Here is a 24,233-nt window from a genome sequence, read left to right as displayed (position 1 = left end):
TACTGATTGTTTAGCACAACACTTTTTTTGTTCAATAATGGCACTAACCTTCTGTCAGCCCTTCAACAGGGAAAGTTGACACAGGTGGCATGGCATACCAGGCAACTGTCCTCAATTAGGTGGTGCAGGATTTCTTAACCGGTTACCCAACCAGCTGCCAGTTATACTGCGGAAAGATGGCTCCCCTGGGCGAGCTGTCGTAGCTGTACATCGGCTCTTTAAGATGCTGTAGGAGTCGCACGTGCACCCGCAGCATGTCCCCGGAGTTGATGCACCTGCGATCGCTCGTGACAGAGCGAGAACTGGGATCTGTGTGTGTAAACACACAAATCCCGGTTCTGTCAGGGGAGAGGAGACTAAGTAGGAACACCAATCGGTCTCCTCCCCTAGTCAGTCCCATTCCCCTCACAGTTAGAACACACCTAGGGAACACAGTTACCCTTAACCCCTTGATTGCCCCCTAGTGTTAACCCCTTCCCTGCCAGTGACATTTATAGAGTAATCAGTTCATTTTTATAGCACTGATCGCTGTAATAATGTCACTGGTCCTAAAAATGTGTGAAAAGTGTGATTTGTCCACCGCAATATCGCAGTCCTGGTAAAAAAAAATAAAATAATAAAAATGCTATAAATCTATCCCCTATTTTGTAGACGCTATAACTTTTGTGCAAACCAATCAATATATGCTTGTTGTGATTTTTTTTTTTTTAAACAAAAATATGTAGAAGAATACATATTGGCCTAAACTGACAATTTTTTTTTCCTGACGCCACCATGGCAGCATACTAGTGATAGGCTCCACCTTTCTCCTTTCCCTCAGGACCAATAAAATAGCATAAATTAAAGGCCAGTTAGGCCCCGCCCCATTCTTCTTTTTGTCCTCCTACCTCCACGCACCAGTGAAGCGTAAGCAGTACTATGTTCCCCCCTCCGCCTCCAGGCAGCTGCCGGCTGAGTTAAGCCTCTCCCAGTGCGAAGTACCAGTATCAGGCTGCTAAAAGCGCCAGAGTAGCTTGGGAGCTCCTTCTGTGGGTCTCGATGGAGCTGAGCAGTTTTTCCTATTTAGGAATGAAATCTGCCTTTAAGGTTGGTGTCTTGTTGGGTTTGGGGAGGCCAGCTTTGCATCCTTCTTACCTTTGCCTTTGTTTGTCTCCTGTCATTTTCTGCACCTCCTGTTCTTTTCCTCCTGCAGTGGCACTGGTCTGAGTACATTACTCCCCCTAGACAGGTTCTCTGTCCTTTGCTGTCCTAGGCCGGCTGTAGGTATAGCTTATGTTTGTAGGTTGTGTATGTATAGGTTTGGGGTGGGTGTGTGTGTGTGTGTGTGTGTGTGTGTGTGTATGTGTGTATGTGTATGTGTATGTATATATATGGATGTGTGTATTGTAGGGGATCGGAGGGGTGGACAACTGCCTTATAGACAGTCCATTAAAACAAAAGTGGCTTTATTCAGCAAAATAAACATAAGATAAGACAGACTTGTCTTGTCACACGGTTGTGCACACAGGTACAGCTCACAGTTCAGCAGCACACAGGCTTATAGATAATAGATCATGGCTCCAATCAGAGCTACAGTCTTTGTGGTTTAGCTCACCCAGCACACCATCCAGCAATGGACATTTTCACACAGCATGCAACTGTGTCTCTCTCTCCTACTCAAACAGCTCCTCTCTGAGTCTTTCAGCCCAGCTGACAATTAGCAAGTCTGAAGGGGGAATATCTGCCCTCTTCGATTAACCCTTTCTTGACCCTGCCCCCGGCTGACCCTCTGCAGTATGTATATATGTTCATATATATGTTTGTGTATACATGTGTGTGTTCTTTTGTTGGTTGGTATGTATGTATGTGGGGGGGGGGGTGTTATATGGAGCAGTATGTGCATATATTTATATATGCATGCATATTACTTAAAAAAGAGAAAGGAGAGAGTGTGTAGATGTATATATGTGTATGTATATATTTAGATACACATTAATAGAGGGAGAAGCGAAGTCGCTGTTGCCTTATCTATTTTTCCTCTTCTCGATCTTTCTGCGGCTGTCCATCTCTCAGCTGGTTGTCCCATTTCCACGGTTCGAGTATCAGTCACCACCCATACAAAAGACCCTCAACACTTAGGGTGCAGACCACCGTGTCAGTAAGTTTTCAGGAAAAGAGTGCCCTCTCATGCGGATTGCTTTGATTTGCTTCAGCTCCGGGTGCCCACGCTCTCAAAGGCCAGAGCCAGAGGCCATAGTAGGGTGGACGTTCTTCAGAGAAGCATAGCTCGGATGCCGCTTCAACTCAGGAGAGAGGTTCCAAGGAAAACGTCTTAGCTCTTCTTTCCCATACACAGCACCCCAACAAGAGTCCTGCAGGACCTGTGGCGCGGTGCCTATGCCCAGGAGGCTGGTGAGTGAAGTCGGCCTGGTTGAAGTTTGCAGCTGACAGGTAATACCGAATGTCTTTATTACTTATAAGGTGGTACAAAACTTCTGTTTTAAACTCACTGTAATTACTCTAGCTAGTCAGCCCCCTTGTTGCGGGTCTAGCCACTAGCAGAACAACCTGCCTCATGGATCACTCATCCTCTCAGTACTCCTGATGAGGGGGCGCAGCCTGCAAATGATTTTAGCTCCCTTGCACCAGAGGAAGATCTGGAGCTACTTGGTGTCTTTTTCTTTGGAGAACTGTGTATCCAGGCAGTCATGCAGACCATTACATGGGTTAAAAGACAAAGTCATATTTACCCTTTCAATGAGCAATCACTTTTCCATTAGGAAACTGAAATCCATGCCTACAGTGGGACCGGCTGTTGTCCAATAGGGTGGCGGCTGGGAAGGGCCTGCCACTCAACAGGGGCCCTTACCTTGGTGATGGGTACTTTGGGTTTCTGCTCCCAGGATATGGTTGGGGAGGAAATCCTTAGGGCTGATAAAAATCTTGGGACCCGGCTAAGATGTATCGGCAAATTTCACTGCGGAAGCAACAATAGTCTCAACCTGGTGCCTGTTCTTCTCCCATAACAGAAAGCAGGAAAGTAAAAAAAAAATATAATATAACTAAAAATAAATAATAATAAATAAAGGGAGAAATATGTTTCTCCCACTAGGTTCCGCTCCTCTAGGGGCAACCTTTCATAAGGTCCATAAATGAAAATCTTTGGGTGTACCACAGGTACCCACAAAACCCTTTTACCAGGCGCATGCCCAGACTTTTAAGGTAAGTCCCAGTGGGTCACGCATCACGGGTTACTGGACAGTGGATTGTGAAGATCCTTGGAGGATAGGCACTCATGGTCACTTTGGTGGATTCCTCACTGTTCCTTCTCCGGACCTTTTTCTCCCCCTCGGAGCTGCCAGATCCACTGCAACAACGGTGGTTACAATACTTACAGACACTTCAGACTCAGAGGGGAGCTGTCCTGGTCCCATCTCACAGGAGAGATTGTAGGTTCTCTACCCACCCCTGTTTGTAGGTAGCAGGGGTTGGAGAGAAGCATTCGCTTGCAGCAGATGGCTGGAGGCTTCCGCTAGATCGTCAGGATTCTTAGCCTTACAATCCAAAATTTTTTTCTTTTCTTTTTTATTCCGAAAGTAAGTACATTTGACGATTGGTTGGACACATCTCCGCTTTATCAGCCTACCTTTTAGCCTATGAATATCTCTAAGAATATTCACAGAGGTTTCAGTGCCGTGTCAGTTCCTCTTGGAGAACGGGGTCTCCAGATTCGCCATTACCTGGGCGTCATTCCTTTCTACATAAAAAGAAAAAAAAAAGGCCAACTTTTGCTTTCCAACAGTTAATGTGCCTGTGGGGGCTCTACTGGTTCCTCTGTTTTGCTGTCATCAGAAAAGGACGGTGACGATCATAAGGAGAATTCTGAGATCAGATGCCTCTACTTCCTGGACGACTTCTAGGTGTCTCAGCCTCCTGGCCATAATGTTGTCATTCATACCGATGATTCCTTGGGTGCATGGGCACCGGTGCTAGTTTCAACTACAACGGAGGAAACAGGATCCGGCGCAGCTATGGTCAGTGTCACGCAGTATGTATAGCGGTCCGCTGTGATGGAAAGACCTTGAGGATGTCACGAACCATCTGACTGGATCAATGTGATGAATCATATCAGCAAGACAGCCTGGAAGGTGCACTGCGAGGGTCTGACGGTCAAGGCAAGTGGAGATTGCTAGCCAAGGAAGGTAGTCTCGAAAGCACTGGAAGGTCAGGCAGCCTTTTTTATCACTTTGACCTTGCTACACAGAATCAAGGGTGACCAGTCATCTTGCGGTTGAGCAACTGGACAGCAATTGCATATTTGCAGCTCCAGGGAAGATCTCGTGGCAATATGCTATTGAGAGGTATAGAACCCAGAATGTCTGGGTAGGAAGATCACCAGCAAATTCTGGAAGCAATTTACCTCCTAGGGGACTGGAATACACGGACATACTGTCCATCATGCAACTTGCCAGAGTATGAGGGGGAGGCTTGTCCACAGGTGGCCTACCACAGACAGGCTTCTTTGCTTCTCACTGCAAATGCCAATTTAAGAAGAGGTCTGACTCGGTTTCCGCTCCCCAAAGCAGAGAACAGAAGCCGAGTTTCTCCATGAAACTGCAATCAAGCCTATTGTATATGTTTTTCCCAACTTCTCTTGTAATGAAATTCCTCTGGAAGCTGTCAAGAATGAGCATGTTAGTCACGACCACCCCTTCATTCTGACCATAGGAGTCTTGGTGCTTCCTGGCTATCTACTTCAGAATACAGAAGTCGATTCCCCCTCACACACGCACACACCAGAGATCCAAGCATAATGGCGGGAAGGGGAAGCTGTAGAACCTAGATTGCTCCAGTGTTGCTCCAAGAGTGAGCTCTACTTTGGGGGTGTGAAAGGCACTCTACTAACTTCTATGCCAAGATCTGGAACAAACTTGTCTTTTTTTCTATTTTGCTTGGCAAGATATTATTCTTACTGCACCTCTGGTGGCAGCTGTTCTGGTCTTCTTGTAGGTCAGATGGGACATGAACCTTACCCTATACTCTTGTAAGGGTTGCAGGTGTCAGCAAGAACAAGGTTTAATTTGGCCAAAGGCCCTTTAGTTTGCAAAATATTGAAGACAGTCAGGAGGTTTTGTCAACCATGAGAGAAAATCTTTCACAATTAAAATCTTTCAATGCTGTTGGGGTTTATTTCAACTGTTTACTCCAACAGGGCAGTGTTCAGTTTAAGACATCGCTTTCTAACCAGTATTTAGCGCAAATCGTCAAACAGAAGTCAGTTTGAGTTTCAAGCCCTTAGAGCCTCAGAAAAGCATATTGCTTTTGTTACAGGAGTAGAGCTGCATCCTGTAGTTCAGCTTATATCAGAGGTAGCGACAGCCCTCCATCTATCGATCATCTGTCAATTGCCTAACTTTCCAGACGTTCAAGCAAGAAAACCACACAAATTGGTCATTCCCAGAGCTTGAAAGAATTTCTGTCCACAATTGCTCTTTTCAGTTCATATGATAAGTCTTTCACTGCTCCAGATGGAATTCATCAGGCAAGAGAGGTTGCCTCCTGGACTTTAGCAAGATTGGTTGTGCAGATGAGAAATGGGTCGTGAGCCTCCTTCAGTGGCAGAATGCATCCTCTTCCAGAGGAGTTGAGGCCTCATAGGCGGCCCAGTTGAAAGCATCCATGGATTTATTCTACAGGAAAGTGGCATGCTTTTCCCAGCATACCTTTTCAACCTTTACAGAATAGATCTGGCTGCCTTGTCATCAGTGGGCTTCGGAGGAATGACTGTTCAGCCTTCTGTCCCATTTAAATATATATATATATATATATATATATATATATATATATATATATATATATATATATATATATATATATATATATATATATATATATATATATATATATATATATATATATATATATATATATATATATATAAAATAATAGTTTTGGTTTGTTAAGTAGAACCCACCCTGTCAGCTAGGATATGTATCACTAGTATGCTGCCATGGTGGCGTCAGGAAAACAGAAAATTGTATCATACTTACCGTAATTTTCCTTTCCTGACGCCAATCCATGGCAGCACACGGACCCACCCTTGTGCGTTTCGGTATCTAGCTAATTATGAAGAATGGGGCGGGGCCTAACTGGCCTTTAATTTATGCTATTTCATTGGTCCTGAGGGAGGGGAGAAAGGCGGAGCCTATCACTAGTATGCTGCCATGGATTGGCATCAGGAAAGGAAAATTACGGTAAGTATGATACAATTTTCCGTTTTATGGGGACATTTATTATAGCAAAAACTTTTTTCAAAATTGTCGCTCTTTTGTTTATAGCGCAAAAAATAAAAACCGCAGAGGTGCTCAAATACCACCAAAAGAAAGCTCTATTTGTGGGAAAAAAGGACTTAAATTTTGTTTGGGTACAGCATCACACAACTGTGCAATTGTCAGCTAAAGCAACGCAGTGCCGTAATGCAAAAAAAATGGCCTGGTCAGGAAGGGGGTAAATTCTTCCGGGGATAAAGTGGTTAAACAGGTACCCAAGTTTGCGAGATCTTCTAAGGTAGGCCAGAAGGGTCTGTAGCCATTTCAGGAGGTCATACACAGCCAGTGTCCGGTGGGCCCGTAAACTGCCTGATTGTGACCAGGTGAAACTCGACTTTGGCACATGCAGCAGAGGACCGTCAATGAGTACCTGTGTGAGTATGGCACAAGGACAGGTTTAGGGCAGCTCAGCTTTTTTTCCCATGCCAATGACTGCTGATAAACGATGCATGCACTGTACTATCACCATTTAAGGAGGTGGTGGTAAGCCGTGACAATGCATGCATCAGTGACACAATCCCTCTTGTTTTCCTGCTGGAGCATACTCTATATGGCATTATGGACAAGGTAATCGCGGCAGAGCAGTGGGAAGAAGAGGAGGACTTCCTTTCCTCTCAAGGTGCTCTTTATGCAAACACCACTCTTGGGACACCACAGCGCACACAAGAGGAGAGCAAGGGGGATTCTGGTTGTTTTGGAGGCATAGAAGCAGAGGAAGACATACGTCAAACCTTAAGAGAGGGTTTTCAGTCCCTAGAAACCTTGGGAGTAGTACGTGGCTGGGAGGAGGCAGTTCTAGATACTGTAAGCCTGCAAAAGGACCTGAGAATTTGTGTCATCAAGGAGAAGGATCATTATTGGTTGGCAACCCACCTTGACCACCATTACACGAGGAAAGTCTTGGAACTTATCCTACCCTCCCAGACGCAGCAGAGGATGAAACCTCTTGAGGACACCTTAAAGAGGAGCTTATATAATGCCTTTCCAGACTGGTAGGTTACAGTCTAATGGAAAAGCTAGTTTTGAGGCTTCTATTGGTCAAAGGAGGAGCAGTGAAGAGGCCACCTCAGTGATGCATTTCAAGATTTTTTTTAGTCCAGGGCTGTCAGCATTATATGGTGCAAGATTATCTAGGGGCGAATGCATACATGGAGAGCTTTCCAGTAGACTTTCTAATGGGTTTCTGGGTCATGAGAATAGACCACTGGCCAGAAGTTGCCCAGTATGCAACTGAGCTGCTATGCAACCCTGCATCCAGCATGATTTCTGAATGGGCATTCAGTGCTGCCGAAGGTTTTGTGACAGATAAAAGAGTATCTGTCCACAGACTCCATTGACAGGCTGACATTTGTCAAAATGAATCAGTCCTGGTTTAGCAGCAGCTATCAAGCCCATGATGCCGATGTCACCGATTAAGTGTTATTGGGATTTCAAATCTCTGCAAGACTGTCTAGACTGCCTAGCTTTATGGGTGTTGATTTTATCTTGAAGTCATTTTTTGGTATAGGTTTCACAGGCACAATTAACACTCAAGGACCAATATGTCCATACCTGTTTGACAGATGCATCAAATTTCAATTTTTGACAGCAAGGCCAATTCTTGCACCTTTCATCAAGAGTACCTCTATAGGGTTATGATGTGAAGGCAGCAACAACACCCAAAGCCCAACTTTTTCTCACCTCTTCTATCCAAAGTCTGTAAAAGAGACACCAGACTTTATCTAAAAAAAACTGTTAACCTTGGCCTGATTGTATTATAATTTGGCTTCTTCACATTAGGCTTGTTCACTGTTGTGCACAAATGTCTTATTTCCATCCAAAGTCTGCCAAATAGACATCAGAATATATCCAAAAAATCTATAATCTTGTTCCAAGTGCACTAAATTGTGGCCTCGTCATACGGACTGGCTCCCCAAGCTGTTGTTTATAAACTAAAGAAAGCTTGTAGGCAAAATCAATTTAAATTTATTTTTATTTCCTTTGTAAATGCTAGTTTTGCTGCAGCAAAACAGCCCATTTGTCTTTCCACTTTACTACGAGTAATTCATCATTCCGCAAGCAGGCTTTCTCCCCGTTCTATGTCGGGTGTTAATGAGCTGTTGGGGAGAGCCCTAGTGATTAGGTCACGCGCTACCACAGCAGCCAATTCCAAAACTGAATAAGTGTCTAAAAAGTGGTATGCTCACATAAAAGTTGTTCATGTACAAATGGTACCCCTTCCCGAACAAGGGTGATATCAAGTCCTAGACTATCTTGCCAGTGCTCCCCATGTAGTCTGGGCATTTGGGGGGCTCCACATGACTGTCCTTTCCTAAAACAATATGAATAGCATGTTGTCCTCTCACAGAGCTTAACAAATTTTGATCCCATATCTAATATGCTTGCTGGGAAATACGTCATAATTGCAAGCCTACCAGTGAAACTTATGTATGACTCATCTACACAGATGTTTTGCTGGCGCGTATACACATCTGAAAATTTTTGGGACAGGTAATTTATGAAGAGCTAAGTTTTGTGGAGCCAATCATAGTCAGGGTCACTCCTAGGACAGCAGAGGGTATTGCCATTGAAATGCAAGAAACACATAAATTCATATCTACTAGAGATGTGCAGAACAAAAAAATGTGTTTCGTTTAATTTTGATTTATTTACATAAATTTGTTTAGTTACATTAGTTTAATATGTTTTTGGACTTTGTTTTGTTTATTCGTGTTCAAATCTATTAGAATTTTTGAAATTCAAATTTAAATTGTTTTAAGTTCGAATAGTTTTCAAATTTGAATAGCTTTCCAATTTCCAAAGAAAGTAAAATAGAATAGAAAATAAAGGATTAGAATAGGAAAAAATATAACAGAAAATAAAAGAAGAGAATATAATAGAGTAAAACCAAACAAAATAGAATAGAGAAGAATATAATAGAATAGAAATTAATAGAACATAGAATAGAAAAAGAATAGAATAAAATTGAAAGAATAACCATCTTCTAAAATTTGAATAGAAAAGAATAGAATAGAAGAGAATATAGTTAAAATAATAGAATAGAATCAAAGTAATATAACAATTTCCCAAAATTCAAATATAATCAATTCATATTTGAATAGATTAGAATAGAAAATAATAGAATAGAAAGAATATAACCATCTTCCTATTCTAATTGATTATGTTTGAATTTTGGGAAATGGGTATATTCTTTCTATTCTATTGTTTTTTTAAATTCTATTCTTTTTCTATTTGTTTGTTCTATTAAATTCTATTGTTTTGTATTATATTATTTTATATTCTAATTTTTTTTTGTTCTATTCTTGTTTATTCAAATTTATTCTATTTGAAATTCGAATTTCAGAAGATGTTTATATTCTTTCTATTTTATTCTATTCTTTTTTAATTCTATTTGTTTCTATTCTGTTCTTTTATTTTCTATTTTGTTCTGTTTTTACTCTATTCTATTCCTTTATTTTCTATTCAATTTTATTCTCGTTGGAAATTTGAAAACTATTCAAATTCGAATTTGAAAACTATTCAAAATTGATTTGAAAACTATTTGAATTGATTCAAATTTCATCCAGTTTTTTTTTCGTTATTTCAGATTCGTTTTAAATTCAGTAATATTGTAATTCAGAAATTTGAATACTTCTGAACTTCCAAAAAACTAAAATTCATTTGAATTTCAATTCTGAATGAAATTAACTGCACATGTCTAATATCTACATCTGGCCATTGCAGCAGAGAATATAATGAATATGAAGGCATACGATGAATCGGGTATGTGGACCAATGTGACCGCAATTCATTCCTTTTTGTAATGCCCATGTTAAGGGTTAGGTCCAAAATTTTTACACTCAAACTGTGACAGGGTTTCCACTTGAAAGGTCTGGCAAGGTATGAATGTGAGTTGGCGTCGATGTATTGTTGTGCATAAAGATTGATTTTTGTCTACAATAAAATTATACATATTATACATTATTCGTCTGTGAAAAACAACTCAAAAAAATCAAGGGAAGTTGTTAAATTTGCTATTTCCACCAGAATTCTAGGTTGAGCTATGAATGTGGGCATAGCGGGTGCTGCTGAATCTGGGGGCTGCCAATCAGGATTTGCAAGCACTGTTGGAAGGGCATAATAGGCTCTACAGGCCTTTAATCAAATTCTTGGTCGCTGTGAGACACTTCTGCTGCTAGCCACCTCACCAGCTTGGACTGCACTGCTGTGACTCGCCATATTACCATGAGATACTGCTGTATACTGATACTGGCAGACATGGTGTCTAAAAGGTATGTACTAGGCTGTGGGCGCTTGCCAAAGCACCAAAAAATATATTTAGCACTAATACTTAGACCCATCTGCCTATGAGATTAATTAATAATTTCTAGCATTTCAGCAATCTGGGGTCGGGTACACCTGATCTTAATAGAGACCTCTTCATCATCTGAGCTACCTGCCAGGGTGCCACTGCTTTCTACAGGTTTGTATTCTGAGGCAGATTGTGTCAGTGAGTCTTCCCCTTCAATCTCATCTGACATGCTCAGAATCCTGTAGGTGTCTTCGCTAGTGTACCTTTGTTGGTACATTTTGGGCACTAAATTTACAGACACCTAGTGTGACTATGGGAAAAAGAGCTCCTGGCTGTCAGGGACTGCTTGAACTGCTAGTAATAAAATTTACCTGCTAGTGCTAGCAGAGATTAGGCTTGATCTTGCTAACACTGGAGTTTTGTGAGCAATGTACAATCAGAGGTCGCAGTGATCAGAAATTATATTAACACTGTACTTGTTGGGGTGGAAGGGGTGCTAAACGCAAGTGCTGACAGTAAACAGGGCTGATCCTGCTAACTGCATTTTTGGGGACACTATACTATTGGGGACACTAGTATAGTTCTAATCCTGATTAAAGATACTGATATATTCAGACATAATACCAGTAATGGTATTAATGTGTTAGTGATTAACCCATACCCATTAATGGTTATAATGTGTTAGTGATAATGTTGCAGGTAATCAAAGGGTTAAATGTGGATGGTGATAATGTGCAGGCAATCTGATGCTAACTGGAAGTAATTCTAAGTGACGCTAATGCTATCTGATGTCACCAGTGACACTAATCCAGTGATCAGTAAAACAATTTTGTATATCTAAACAAAAGAACTTGCTGCTCCAGGTGAAACAGGAAGCCTAATGATATCACGGGTGCCCTCCTCGGCTCACCACGATCAATACTGTAGAAATGGCTGCACTCCAAGATCCATCAAAATTCGTATTTAATGAACGAACATCCCAAGTGTTACAGACAGTTCAAATGGTAGACACGTTTCACACACTAATGCCCCGTACACACGATCGGACATTGATCTGACATTCCGACAACAAAATCCATGGATTTTTCCGACGGATGTTGGCTCAAATTTGTCTTGCATACACACGGTCGCACAAACTTGACGGAATTTCCGATCGCCAAGAACACAGTGACGTACACCACGTACGACGAGACTAGAAAAGGGCAGTTCTGAACCAAGCCCGGCACACTTTGGGCTCCTTTTGCTAATCTCGTGTTAGTAAAAGTTTGGTGAGAGACGATTTGCGCTTTTTCACACTCGTGGTTTTCAGTTAGTTTTCTGCTGTTCAGTTTGTGCTTGTGGGTTTGTATCTGCTCTTCAGTGCGTACAGTCAGTTCGTATTGGATTATACAGTGTGATCTTGTCCACGCGTTGTTGTTTTTCAGGTCGCTCTTCACAGGCCTTGCTGTTCTTCAGTGCGTTCTGTTACTTTGTTCTGAGCAGCCGACCGCTTTCTAGCCATGTTGCGTATACGTACTCCTTGTAGATTTCGTGCTGTGCGAGGGCTTGGTGTTGGGGTCCTTACCTTGACACAAGTCCAGTCCATGAACAGGGTGGAGAGGAGTTCATGGACTAAGAATTGGTTGCTCCAGCGTGACCAGTTCTGTCATATGCCTTTGCTCAGTGAGATCCGTGAGAATAATCCTGATGATTTCAGGAACTTTCTCTGGATGACGGACCCCGTATTTCACCGTTTGTTGGCTTTGCTGACCCCCTATATCAGCAGGCAGGATACCTGCATGAGGCAAGCTATCACTCCGGAGCAGAGGCTAGTCACCACCCTGCGGTACTTGGCGACAGGGAGAAGCCTGCAGGACCTTAAGTTCTCGACAGGCATCTCGCCCCAGGCTCTGGGGATCATTATCCCAGAGACCTGTTCTGCCATCTTCCAGGTCCTGCAGAAGGAGTATATGAAAGGTAAGATTTTTATCCTTTGATATCACATTTTATTGTATATAATGTTTGATAATATATTGTATTTATTTCCTCAATCCCTAATTACCATGATTGTAATATGCTGTAAATGTCCCCTTTGTCCTCATGCATGCTGGATTTTTATGTAATTTTTTTGTCCTTCATACATATTTGCCTTCACTTACCTCCCCAGCATGGTCTCCTGGCCTTATATTCACCTCATGTAGTCACTTAACAATGTATTTTATCAGCTCCATAGTAGTGCTTTACCCTAAATACCCCCTAAAATGTGAAAAAATGTGATTTGTGCTTTAACCACTTGACGACCTCCTCACGCCGATGTACGTCGGCAAGGTGGCACGGACAGGCAAAATCACGTACATGTACGTGATTTGCCTTCCGCGGGTGGGGGGTCCGATCAGACCCCCCCCCGGTGCCCGAAGCGGTCGTCTTTTGTCCCACGGCGATCGGAGGTGAGGGGGAGGCCATCCGTTCATGGCCCCCCCTCACGATCGCCGCCGGCCAATCGAACCATTCCTTTGCTGCTGTATGCTAAACAGCAGCAAAGGAAATGATGTCATCTCTCCTCGGCTCGGTAATTTCCGTTCCGGTCCGAGGAAAGAAGACAGGTATGTGAGTGCACAACACTACACACACACAGTAGAACATGCCAGGCACACAAAACACCCCGATCCCCCCCCCCGATCGCCCCCCCGATCCCCCCCAATCACCCCCCCCTGTCACAAACTGACACCAGCAGTTTTTTTTTTTCTGATTGGTGTCAGTTTGTGACAGTTACAGTGTTGGGACAGTTAGTATTAGCCCCCTGTAGGTCTAAGATACCCCCCTAACCCCCCCTAATAAAGTTTTAACCCCTTGATCACCCCCTGTCACCAGTGTCGCTAAGCGATCATTTTTCTGATCGCTGTATTAGTGTCGCTGGTGACGCTAGTTAGGGACCTAAATATTTAGGTTCGCCGTCAGCGTTTTATAGCGACAGGGACCCCCATATACTACCGAATAAATGTTTTAACCCCTTGATGGCCCCCTAGTTAACCCTTTCACCACTGATCACCGTATAACTGTTACGGGTGACGCTGGTTAGTTTGTTTATTTTTTATAGTGTCAGGGCACCCGCCGTTTATTACTGAATAAAGGTTTAGCCCCCTGATCGCCTGGCGGTGATATGAGTCGCCCCAGGCAGCGTCAGATTAGCGCCAGTACCGCTAACACCCATGCACACAGCATACGCCTCCCTTAGTGGTATAGTATCTGATCGGATCAATATCTGATCCGATCAGATCTATACTAGCGTCCCCAGCAGTTTAGGGTTCCCAAAAACGCAGTGTTAGCGGGATCAGCCCAGATACCTGCTAGCACCTGCGTTTTGCCAGTCCGCCCAGCCCACCCAAGTGCAGTATCGATCGATCACTGTCACTTACAAAACACTAAACGCATAACTGCAGCGTTCGCAGAGTCAGGCCTGATCCCTGCGATCGCTAACAGTTTTTTTGGTAGTATTTTGGTGAACTGGCAAGCACCAGCCCCAGGCAGCGTCAGGTTAGCGCCAGTAGCGCTAACACCCACGCACGCACCGTACAGCTCCCTTAGTGGTATAGTATCTGAACGGATCAATATCTGGTCCGATCAGATCTATACTAGCATCCCCAGCAGTTTAGGGTTCCCAAAAATGCAGTGTTAGCGGGATCAGCCCAGATACCTGCTAGCACCTGCATTTTGCCCCTCCGCCCGGCCCAGCCAACCCATGTGCAGTATCGATCGATCACTGTCACTTACAAAACACTTAACGCATAACTGCAGCGTTCGCAGAGTCAGGCCTGATCCCTGCGATCGCTAACAGTTTTTTTGGTAGCTTTTTATTGAACTGGCAAGCGCCAGAGGCCTAGTACACCCCGGTCGTAGTCAAACCAGCACTGCAGTAACACTTGGTGACATGGCGAGTCCCAGAAGTGCAGTTCAAGCTGGTGAGGTGGCAAGCACAAGTAGTGTCGCGCTGCCACCAAGAAGACAAACACAGGCCCGTCGTGCCCATAATGCCCTTCCTGCTGCATTCGCCAATCCTAATTGGGAACCCACCGCTTCTGCAGCGCCCGTACTTCCCCCATTCACATCCCCAACCAAATGCAGTCGGCTGCATGAGAGGTATTTTCTTTATGTCCTCCCGAGTACCCCTACCCAACGAACCCCCCCAAAAAAGATGTTGTGTCTGCAGCAAGCGCGGATATAGGCGTGACACCCGCTATTATTGTCCCTCCTGTCCTGACAATCCTGCATTGGTGAATGTTTTGAACGCTACCATTCACTAGTTGAGTATTAGCGTAGGGTACAGCATTGCACAGACTAGGCACACTTTCACAGGGTCTCCCAAGATGCCATCACATTTTGAGAGACCCGAACCTGGAACCGGTTACCGTTATAAAAGTTAGTTACAAAAAAAGTGTAAAAAAAAAAAAATATATATAAAATAAAAAAAAATAGTTGTCGTTTCATTGTTCTCTCTCTCTCTATTCTCTCTCTCTATTGTTCTGCTCTTTTTTACTGTATTCTATTCTGCAATGTTTTATTGTTATTATGTTTTATCATGTTTGCTTTTCAGGTATGCAATTTTTTATACTTTACCGTTTACTGTGCTTTATTGTTAACCATTTTTTTGTCTTCAGGTACGCCATTCACGACTTTGAATGGTTATACCAGAATGATGCCTGCAGGTTTAGGTATCATCTTGGTATCATTCTTTTCAGCCAGCGGTCGGCTTTCATGTAAAAGCAATCCTAGTGGCTAATTAGCCTCTAGACTGTTTTTACAAGCCGTGGGAGGGAATCCCCCCCCACCGTCTTCCGTGTTTTTCTCTGGCTCTCCTGTCTCAACAGGGAACCTGAGAATGCAGCCGGTGATTCAGCCAGCTGACCATAGAGCTGATCAGAGACCAGAGTGGCTCCAAACATCTCTATGGCCTAAGAAACCGGAAGCTACGAGCATTTTATGACTTAGATTTCGCCGGATGTAAATAGCGCCATTGAGAAATTGGGGAAGCATTTTATCACACCGATCTTGGTGTCGTCAGATGCTTTGAGGGCAAGAGTACCTGTCACTACCTATTGCTATGATAGGGGATATTTACATTCCCTGAGATAACAATAAAAATGATTAAAAAAAAAAAAAATGAAAGGAACAGTTTAAAAATAAGATAAAAAAGCAAAAAAATAATAAAGAAAAAAAAAAAAAAAAAAAAAAAAAAAAAGCACCCCTGTCGCCCCCTGCCTTAGCGCTAAGGCGAACGCAAGCGGCGGTCTGTCGTCAAACGTAAACAGCAATTGCACCATGCATGTGAGGTATCGCCGCGAAGGTCAGATCGAGGGCAGTAATTTTTGTAGTAGACCTCCTCTGTAAATCTAAAGTGGTAACCTGTAAAGGCTTTTAAAAATGTATTTATTTTGTTGCCACTGCACGTTTGTGCGCAACTTTAAAGCATGTCATGTTTGGTATCCATGTACTCGGCCTAAGATCATCTTTTTTATTTCATCAAACATTTGGGCAATATAGTGTGTTTTAGTGCATTAAAATTTAAAAAAGTGTGTTTTTTCCCCAAAAAATGCGTTTGAAAAATCGCTGCGCAAATACTGTGTGAAAAAAAAAAAATGAAACACCCACCATTTTAATCTGTAGGGCATTTGCTTTAAAAAAATATATAATGTTTGGGGGTTCAAAGTAATTTTTTTGCAAAAAAAAAAAAACTTTTTCATGTAAACAATGAGTGTCAGAAAGGGCTTTGTCTTCAAGTGGTTAGAAGAGTGAGTGATGTGTGACATAAGCTTCTAAATGTTGTGCATAAAATGCCAGGACAGTTCAAAACCCCCCCAAATGACCCCATTTTGGAAAGTAGACACCCCAAGCTATTTGCTGAGAGGCATGTCGAGTCCATGGAATATTTTATATTGCGACACAAGTTGCACAACACAAGTTTTTTTTTTTTTTTTTGCACAAAGTTGTCACTAAATGATATATTGCTCAAACATGCCATGGGAATATGTGAAATTACACCCCAAAATACATTCTGCTGCTTCTCCTGAGTACGGGGATACCACATGTGTGAGACTTTTTGGGAGCCTAGCCGCGTACGGGACCCCGAAAACCAAGCACCGCCTTCAGGCTTTCTAAGGGCGTGAATTTTTGATTTCACTCTTCACTGCCTATCACAGTTTCAGAGGCCATGGAAAGCCCAGGTGGCACAAAACCCCCCCAAATGACCCCATTTTGGAAAGTAGACACCCAAAGCTATTTGCTGAGAGGTATAGTAAGTATTTTGCAGACCTCACTTTTTGTCACAAAGTTTTGAAAATTGAAAAAAAAAAAAAAAAGTTTTTTCTTGTCCTTCTTCATTTTCAAAAACAAATGAGAGCTGCAAAATACTCACCATGCCTCTCAGCAAATAGCTTGGGGTGTCTACTTTCCAAAATGGGGTCATTTGGGGGGGGTTTTGTGCCACCTGGGCATTCCATGGCCTCCGAAACTGTGATAGGCAGTGAAGAGTGAAATCAAAAATTTACACCCTTAGAAATCCTGAAGGCGGTGCTTGGTTTTCGGGGCCCCGTACGCGGCTAAGCTCCCAAAAAGTCCCACACATGTGGTATCCCCATACTCAGGAGAAGCAGCTGAATGTATTTTGGGGTGCAATTCCACATAGGCCCATGGCCTGTGTGAGCAATATATCATTTAGGGACAACTTTTTGTAAATATTTATTTATTTATTTATTTTTTGTCATTATTCAATCACTTGGGACAAAAAAAATAAATATTCAATGGGTTCAACATGCCTCTCAGCAATTTCCTTGGGGTGTCTACTTTCCAAAATGGGGTCATTTGGGGGGGTTTTGTACTGCCCTGCCATTTTAGCACCTCAAGAAATGACATAGGCAGTCATAAACTAAAAGCTGTGTAAATTACAGAAAATGTACCCTAGTTTGTAGACGCTATAACTTTTGCGCAAACCAATAAATATACGCTTATTGACATTTTTTTTACCAAAGACATGTGGCCGAATACATTTTGGCCTAAAAGTATGACTAAAATTTAGTTTATTGGATTTTTTTTATAACAAAAAGTAGAAAATATCATTTTTTTTCAAAATTTTTTTGTCTTTTTCCGTTTATAGCGCAAAAAATAAAAACGGCAGAGGTGATCAAATACCATCAAAAGAAAGCTCTATTTGTGGGAAGAAAAGGACGCAAATTTCGTTTGGGTACGGCATTGCATGACCGCGCAATTAGCAGTTAAAGCGACGCAGTGCCAAATTGGAAAAAGACCTCTGGTCCTTAGGCAGCATAATGGTCCGGGGCTCAAGTGGTTAAATTCAGGCAGAGTGCCAGAGGCTTTTTTTGGGGGGTCCCCAAATCATTTGGAACCCTCCCTCCCTTCAACTGCTAAGTCAGCTGATACCAATTCTCTATCTATCCTCAATCCTCTATCTGCTGACTTTGCCAAACCCATACACACTATACCCATCTCTTTTGTGGTCAGATTTATGGATGAATTCCCCAAAGCATGTAGTGCAGGGGCCTGCCTGAATACTTTCAAATGGTACTGTTTAAATTTTTTGTATACTATTATTATCTTGATAGGTAATAGCAGAATGTCCAAATGTGCTAAAATGTGTATTTATATGTTTGTATTATGACACTTCTTACCTGTCCAATGGGCTGTCAATAGTGTAAGTAAGGAGGGGCTGGCCAAAGTAATACACATTATTTAGGCATTCATCTCTTAATGAAGTGGAGAGGATTACCTGTCCAAAAAATCTCCCCCCTAAAATGTTAGAAATGGCCCATGAGAGGGGGGGAGGGGGAATCTGATAGGTGGACCTTATACCTTGGTCTTTCTAAACTCCCTAAAATAAATGTTATACTGATGTTGAGCAAGAATGTTTGTGTCTAATCTGCTTGCCCTCTTTAGGTGCAAAATGATTAATTTATTTTTCTTGTTTGACTCCACAGTTTCCTTCCAACCCACAGGAACGGCAGACTGCGGCCTCCCACTTTGCCCAGCGGTGGGACTTTCCTAACTGCGGAGGGGCAATTGATGCGAAACACGTCCGCATCGTCCCACCACCCAACTCAGGGTCATACTATTATAATTATAAGGGGTTCAATAGTATTGTGATGTTGGCAGTGGTGTCGGCTACTTATGAGTTCCTGTATGTGGACGAGGGGAAGAATGGCCGGATGGTGGAGTCATCGCCCAGACGGAGTTCTACAGGCATCTCCAGAATGGCACTAAAGAATAAAGTGGATAATACAATGTTCATAGGCGAATCTAAACAACACTAAAATGAAAAACATATAAATACACTGAATGGATAATATGAAGAATAAAATTATATAAAAAAGTGTCCATACGTGGTAATAAATGTAAATACATTTCCAGTCTGAATAAGAATGAATCTTGCAAACAGTGTAAAATCACAGGGAGTGTGATAAAACAGGCAGTCCCTGCCCCCGTCATTGGTCGCACACTGCAAAGCAAACTTCCCCTTCCAGTGGCAAACAGAGGCGATCACATACCTGTGCATACAACTCCCTGCAAAACTATCAGACTTGTACAAGAAAAATTATCTGCCGATACTAAACAAACTTACAGAAGATCTCAAAAATTGGAATAGACCAGTTGTTCTCGTGGTTCGGAAGAGCAGCGATTCTAAAAATGAACGCCTTACCGAGAATACTACACATACTACAAACAATTCCGATCCACGTACCACTGACCTTTTTCAAAAATTACAGAAACATTAGCTCAAATTTCATTTGGGGAGGCCGTAGACCTAAGATTAAATGTTCACAATTAGCCTTACCCAAACATCTAGGAGGAATAGGTCTACCAGATCTTCTCAATTACTATAAAGCAATACACCTGACCAGAATTTTGGACTGGAACATTCACGGACCCACAAAAGATTGGGTTAGACTGGAAGAATCCTTCACAAATCTTTCATTGGCCACGTTGCCTTGGATTCTGGAACGACATGTCCCTATTGAATTGAAACTCCACCCTCTAATTGGACCAACCATACAATGCTTTCACAAGACTTGCAAACACTCTCCCCTTTCGACAGTTCAAGGCCCAGTGACCCCAATCCGACTAAACCCGGACTTTCCCCCAGGCATGCATGCTAATTTCTTAGTGCAACACTGGTCTGAGGAAAGGGTTCTGGCCCACGACTTCTAAGACCTAAAAACATTCTGTTCCGCATCACACCTCTCGTCTAAACATGAAAAACCTCAGATATCAGACTAGACATATCTCATGATCACACACTTCTTAAGAAAACTTGACAAACAATATTCCTGTTCCAGACCACTGACCCCTTTTGAGCACCTCTGCTCTCAAAATTCGCCCCAGACACATTTGATTTCAATCACACACTCCCTTCTTTTCGCAGACCATAAGCCCAACAACTCGACAATGAGTGCTGCATGGGAAAGAGACTGGTCCATATCTATCTCACCAGAAGAATGGGAAAAAAATGTATATCAATATCCATAAGGGATCGATCAATGTGACCACTCAAGAGAATGGATTCAAAATCCAGACTCGCTGGTACCACACACCTGCCTTACTTCACAAATTCAACCCAGCAATTCCTGAGGAATGCTGGAGATGTACAGATCAACCAGGCACATTACTTCACATATGGTGGGACTGTTCCCACATTCAAGAGCTCTGGACAGAAGTACATAGGATAATTACTCATGTCACCACCTACGACTTAGACAAAACCCCCTTGCAGTTTCTCCTGCACCACTCACGCCTATCTCACCGAACCTACCACAAATCGCTGGCGATGCACATGATAAATGCAGCAAAGCAATGCATACCAGTGCACTGGAAATCCCGTATCTTCCCTTCAATTAAAGAATGGTTTGACAGAATTAACAGGACCGCTGAAATGGAGGAATTAATTCACATAGCGAGAGACACACCTCAAAAATTTGGTGTCAAATGGGCATGTTGGAAGCACTACCAAACGACCTCAGAATATGCTCTACGTTACTCCGAAACCATTAAACGATCTGACTCAGGATAACTTGAAACATATCACTGAAAATGCATTGACCACCTAACTATCTTTCCACGTTACTTCCAAACCCACTGGGCCCAGGAAACCACCTGATGCCCATAATGCTATGCAACACACATGGGCCTTGTGGGGATCCCATGCAGAGGAGGGAGGCAAGAGACGACTACTGCTGCACTTGTATAATCACAAAAACTCTCCCAATTCAAATATTCCCGACATTACCCCCCTCTCCATCCCTACCCCCCCTATATCCACTCCACATTCATATACACTCAGATCACCAGCTCCTTCACCATGCCTAAGAGAACCCATTTAGGAATTTATAACTCATAATTTCCCCCACCTACTCCCTGTCTACCCCCCCTCCCGATAAACCTACTATCAGCAAATTGAACAGGATGCCAATGACAAAACACCCCATATATGCAACAACCCAAGCTATTATTCCACTATCAACACATCCGGTGCTACACAAAACAACCTTCTAAGTGGAGAAAATCCCCGAATATCCCCTGGGGGGCTATACTTATACATAATCACACACCATGACTCATGACAGACGCACCTCTAAACACAGCTTATTCACTAGACAAGACAAATGGGACTTGGAAACCCTTACAAATCCACAACCCCAACAGATCTAAACTTGAAACATGCAAAAGATCTGTTCAAGCACACATAGTTCACCTCAACATATGGGGATGCAATGTAACTTTGAATTTATGAATGAATGTTCTCCCTGTTATAGATCATAATGCTCTGTTCAATGTATATGTCCAATGGTTTATGTAACCTTACATATATAAACAATAACATTCTTTTGGAAAAAAAAAAAAAAACAGGCAGACCGGAACTCAGATACAACAAAGTGTCCATAAATGGTGGATAATGTGAATGAATTCCCAGTCTGTATAGGGATGAATCTTGTAAACAGTGGGTGAATTTAGTTGTGAGAAAAACCACCACCGGGTATAGGGGAGGATTACCGGATAGTTTGAACATGCTAGGGCATACGCTCTGCATGTCAAACAAGCTTGTGTAAAGTGGAATGGACTCTGGACCGATGTCATCAGACAGGTGTACACCAAATGACAGCCAAATGGAATCACAGGGATTGTGATACAGCAGGCAAACTGGAACTCAGATATCCACAGGTATGAAGGAAATATCGAAGGAAGAGGAAAAAGAGGACCATAGCGTAATTCCGTAAAATAAAATTAAATTTATTAAAAAGAATAACACTCACATAAATGTAGGTAAAAACAGTGCTGTTGTGAAATTCAAAGTAGGCAACAGTGGGGATCGGTCCGACGCATTTCGTCTCAACAGGACATCATCTGGGGTGTCTCTCCACCTTTGCACATCCCAAATATAAAGAAGATATGACCCCGTTCATGAGAGTCAAGCCCACAAACCATTGCGGCATCTAGGTAGTATACTTCCGGTACATTCAAAATGGCAATCTGGTGTGCGTTCCACAACGCTCGCCAGATACCAAAAAGCTGCGTTCCACGTGTCCATCAATGTGCCACCTTCACCCGGAAGTAATGCTCAGATGGGGGCTGTGCAGCATGTGTTGAACCTAGGCCTATACGTGGTGGTCAGGACATGCGATCGGACGTCACATGTCTATACAAACACGCGACAGGACGTCACACGTCCAAACCAGACAGACACACAGTAACCCTAGAATGCTGTGCTTGATGAGGGATGAGCATGCGTGTGATGCTCACATTTGACATGCGCTCCACGTCCTAGCCGGCGTATGGCCAGATGGTCACACGTGACCCGTCTGGCACGCCAACAGCACGGACTCACACCGCTCAATGGCGAACATGCTGAAATTGAAAACAAGCACGTGCAACAGGTCACGCATGCGTGCAACAAGTCATGCATGTGACAACATACGTGAAACACTTGTAAACCAGAAGTGGATATTAAAAACGAAAAACTACTACAAAAAACATGGTTGCATTGGCTGCACAAATGCACACCCGGTTATAAACGTAGCCATATACCGGCTACCAGAAGATTAAAAATAGATAGCATTAAAGTGGGCTTTATAAAGTCCACTGGACCACAAGTATGTGTAATAATAAAAAAAGACAGCTTGGGTCTACAAATGCTATAATTAACTTTTCACAATTGTATAAAACGGCAGCCAAAAAAAATGACAAAAATAATAATATAATAATATTATACTCACTTACAAACATTTAAGTCGGAGTGTAAGTGAATAGATATGCCGCTCATGGGATGGACTCTCATGTGGGACCATATATACATGAATATGGGCATATCATAACAATCATAATGAACAGGAAAGAGAGAGGAGAGAAAAAAAAAAAGAAGGCGTTAATGTCCCAATCTCTATTCATGCCAAAGGGCGAATAAGAGTGAAGTTCGTAAATCCAGAAGGTCTCAAGTTGTGAGACCCCTCTGGTTTTAGCCCCTCCCCTCCAAGGGGCCATATACCTATCAATAATTGAAAAAGTGGTCCCTTTCAAGCTACGATCATGATGTAGTTTATAGTGTCTTGGTACAGGATGTTTTGTATCCCCACTCTTGATTAGGGCAATGTGTCCGCAAATCTGATGGAAAATGTGCGGATAGTGCGACCCACATATTGCTTCCCGCAGGGGCAGGTGATTAGATAGACAATATAGTGAGTCGCACAGGTGCAAAAATGTTTAATAGAGTACGGTTTGTTGGTAACAGAAGATCTAAAGCTGACCACGCTACAGCCGACCCCTGCATTGTGATATGACATACTTTGCACTTCCTACATGGAAAGAAGCTGGTTAATTCCTGGAAAAATGACATGCGTGTGGGGGGATTAATAATATTTGGAGCTAGTCTGCTTTGCAATGTGGGGACCCCTCTGAAAACAATTTTGGCCTGATCTGGTAATGAAGAGCCAAGAATGCAGTCACTCTTGAGAATATTCCTATACTTCGTGAAAAAATGGCCTTAATCTGGCGATAGAGTAGGAAATTTAGTAAACATGGCCCATTTGAAACTGTTATCGGTGTCAGGTTTAGGTTTGATGGCCAATAGAGATTCCCTATCCACTGCTAAAGTGCGAGAAATCTCCAAGTCAACTTCAGAATGGCCATATCCCTTATCCAATAAACGTGTTTTTAATGTGTTGGCCTGTGCTATAAAGGTATCTACATCACTGCAGTTCTTACGCAGCTGTAAGAATTGGCTGCGCAGAACAGACCAGAGCCAAGAAGGATGATGGCAGCTGTCAGTAGGGATATAGCCATTTCTATCCGTCGACTTAAAGAAAGTCTGGAACTGAAAACGCCCACTGACGATGCAAATCTCCAAATCCAGGAAATTAACCTTGTCAGTGCTGGAAGTATAGGTCAAAGAGATACCCCTATCATTTTGGTTAAGTACATCGAAAAAAGCCTGTAAAGAGTCAGCAGTGCCATTTCACAGGAGGAGGACGTCGTCTATGTACCGCGCCCATAGAACCAAGGACAGGTTCCCAAGGGCATAGACGACATCCTCCTCCCACTTGGCCATGAATAAATTGGCAAGGCTTGGGGCAAATTTGGCCCCCATGGCCACTCCCCGAAGT

This window comes from Aquarana catesbeiana, linkage group LG01 (genome assembly GCF_042186555.1).
Source record: "Aquarana catesbeiana isolate 2022-GZ linkage group LG01, ASM4218655v1, whole genome shotgun sequence".
In the NCBI taxonomy this organism is placed as follows: domain Eukaryota; kingdom Metazoa; phylum Chordata; class Amphibia; order Anura; family Ranidae; genus Aquarana; species Aquarana catesbeiana.
The sequence above is the reverse complement of the archived record's forward strand: the minus strand, read 5'-3'. Positions refer to the sequence as shown.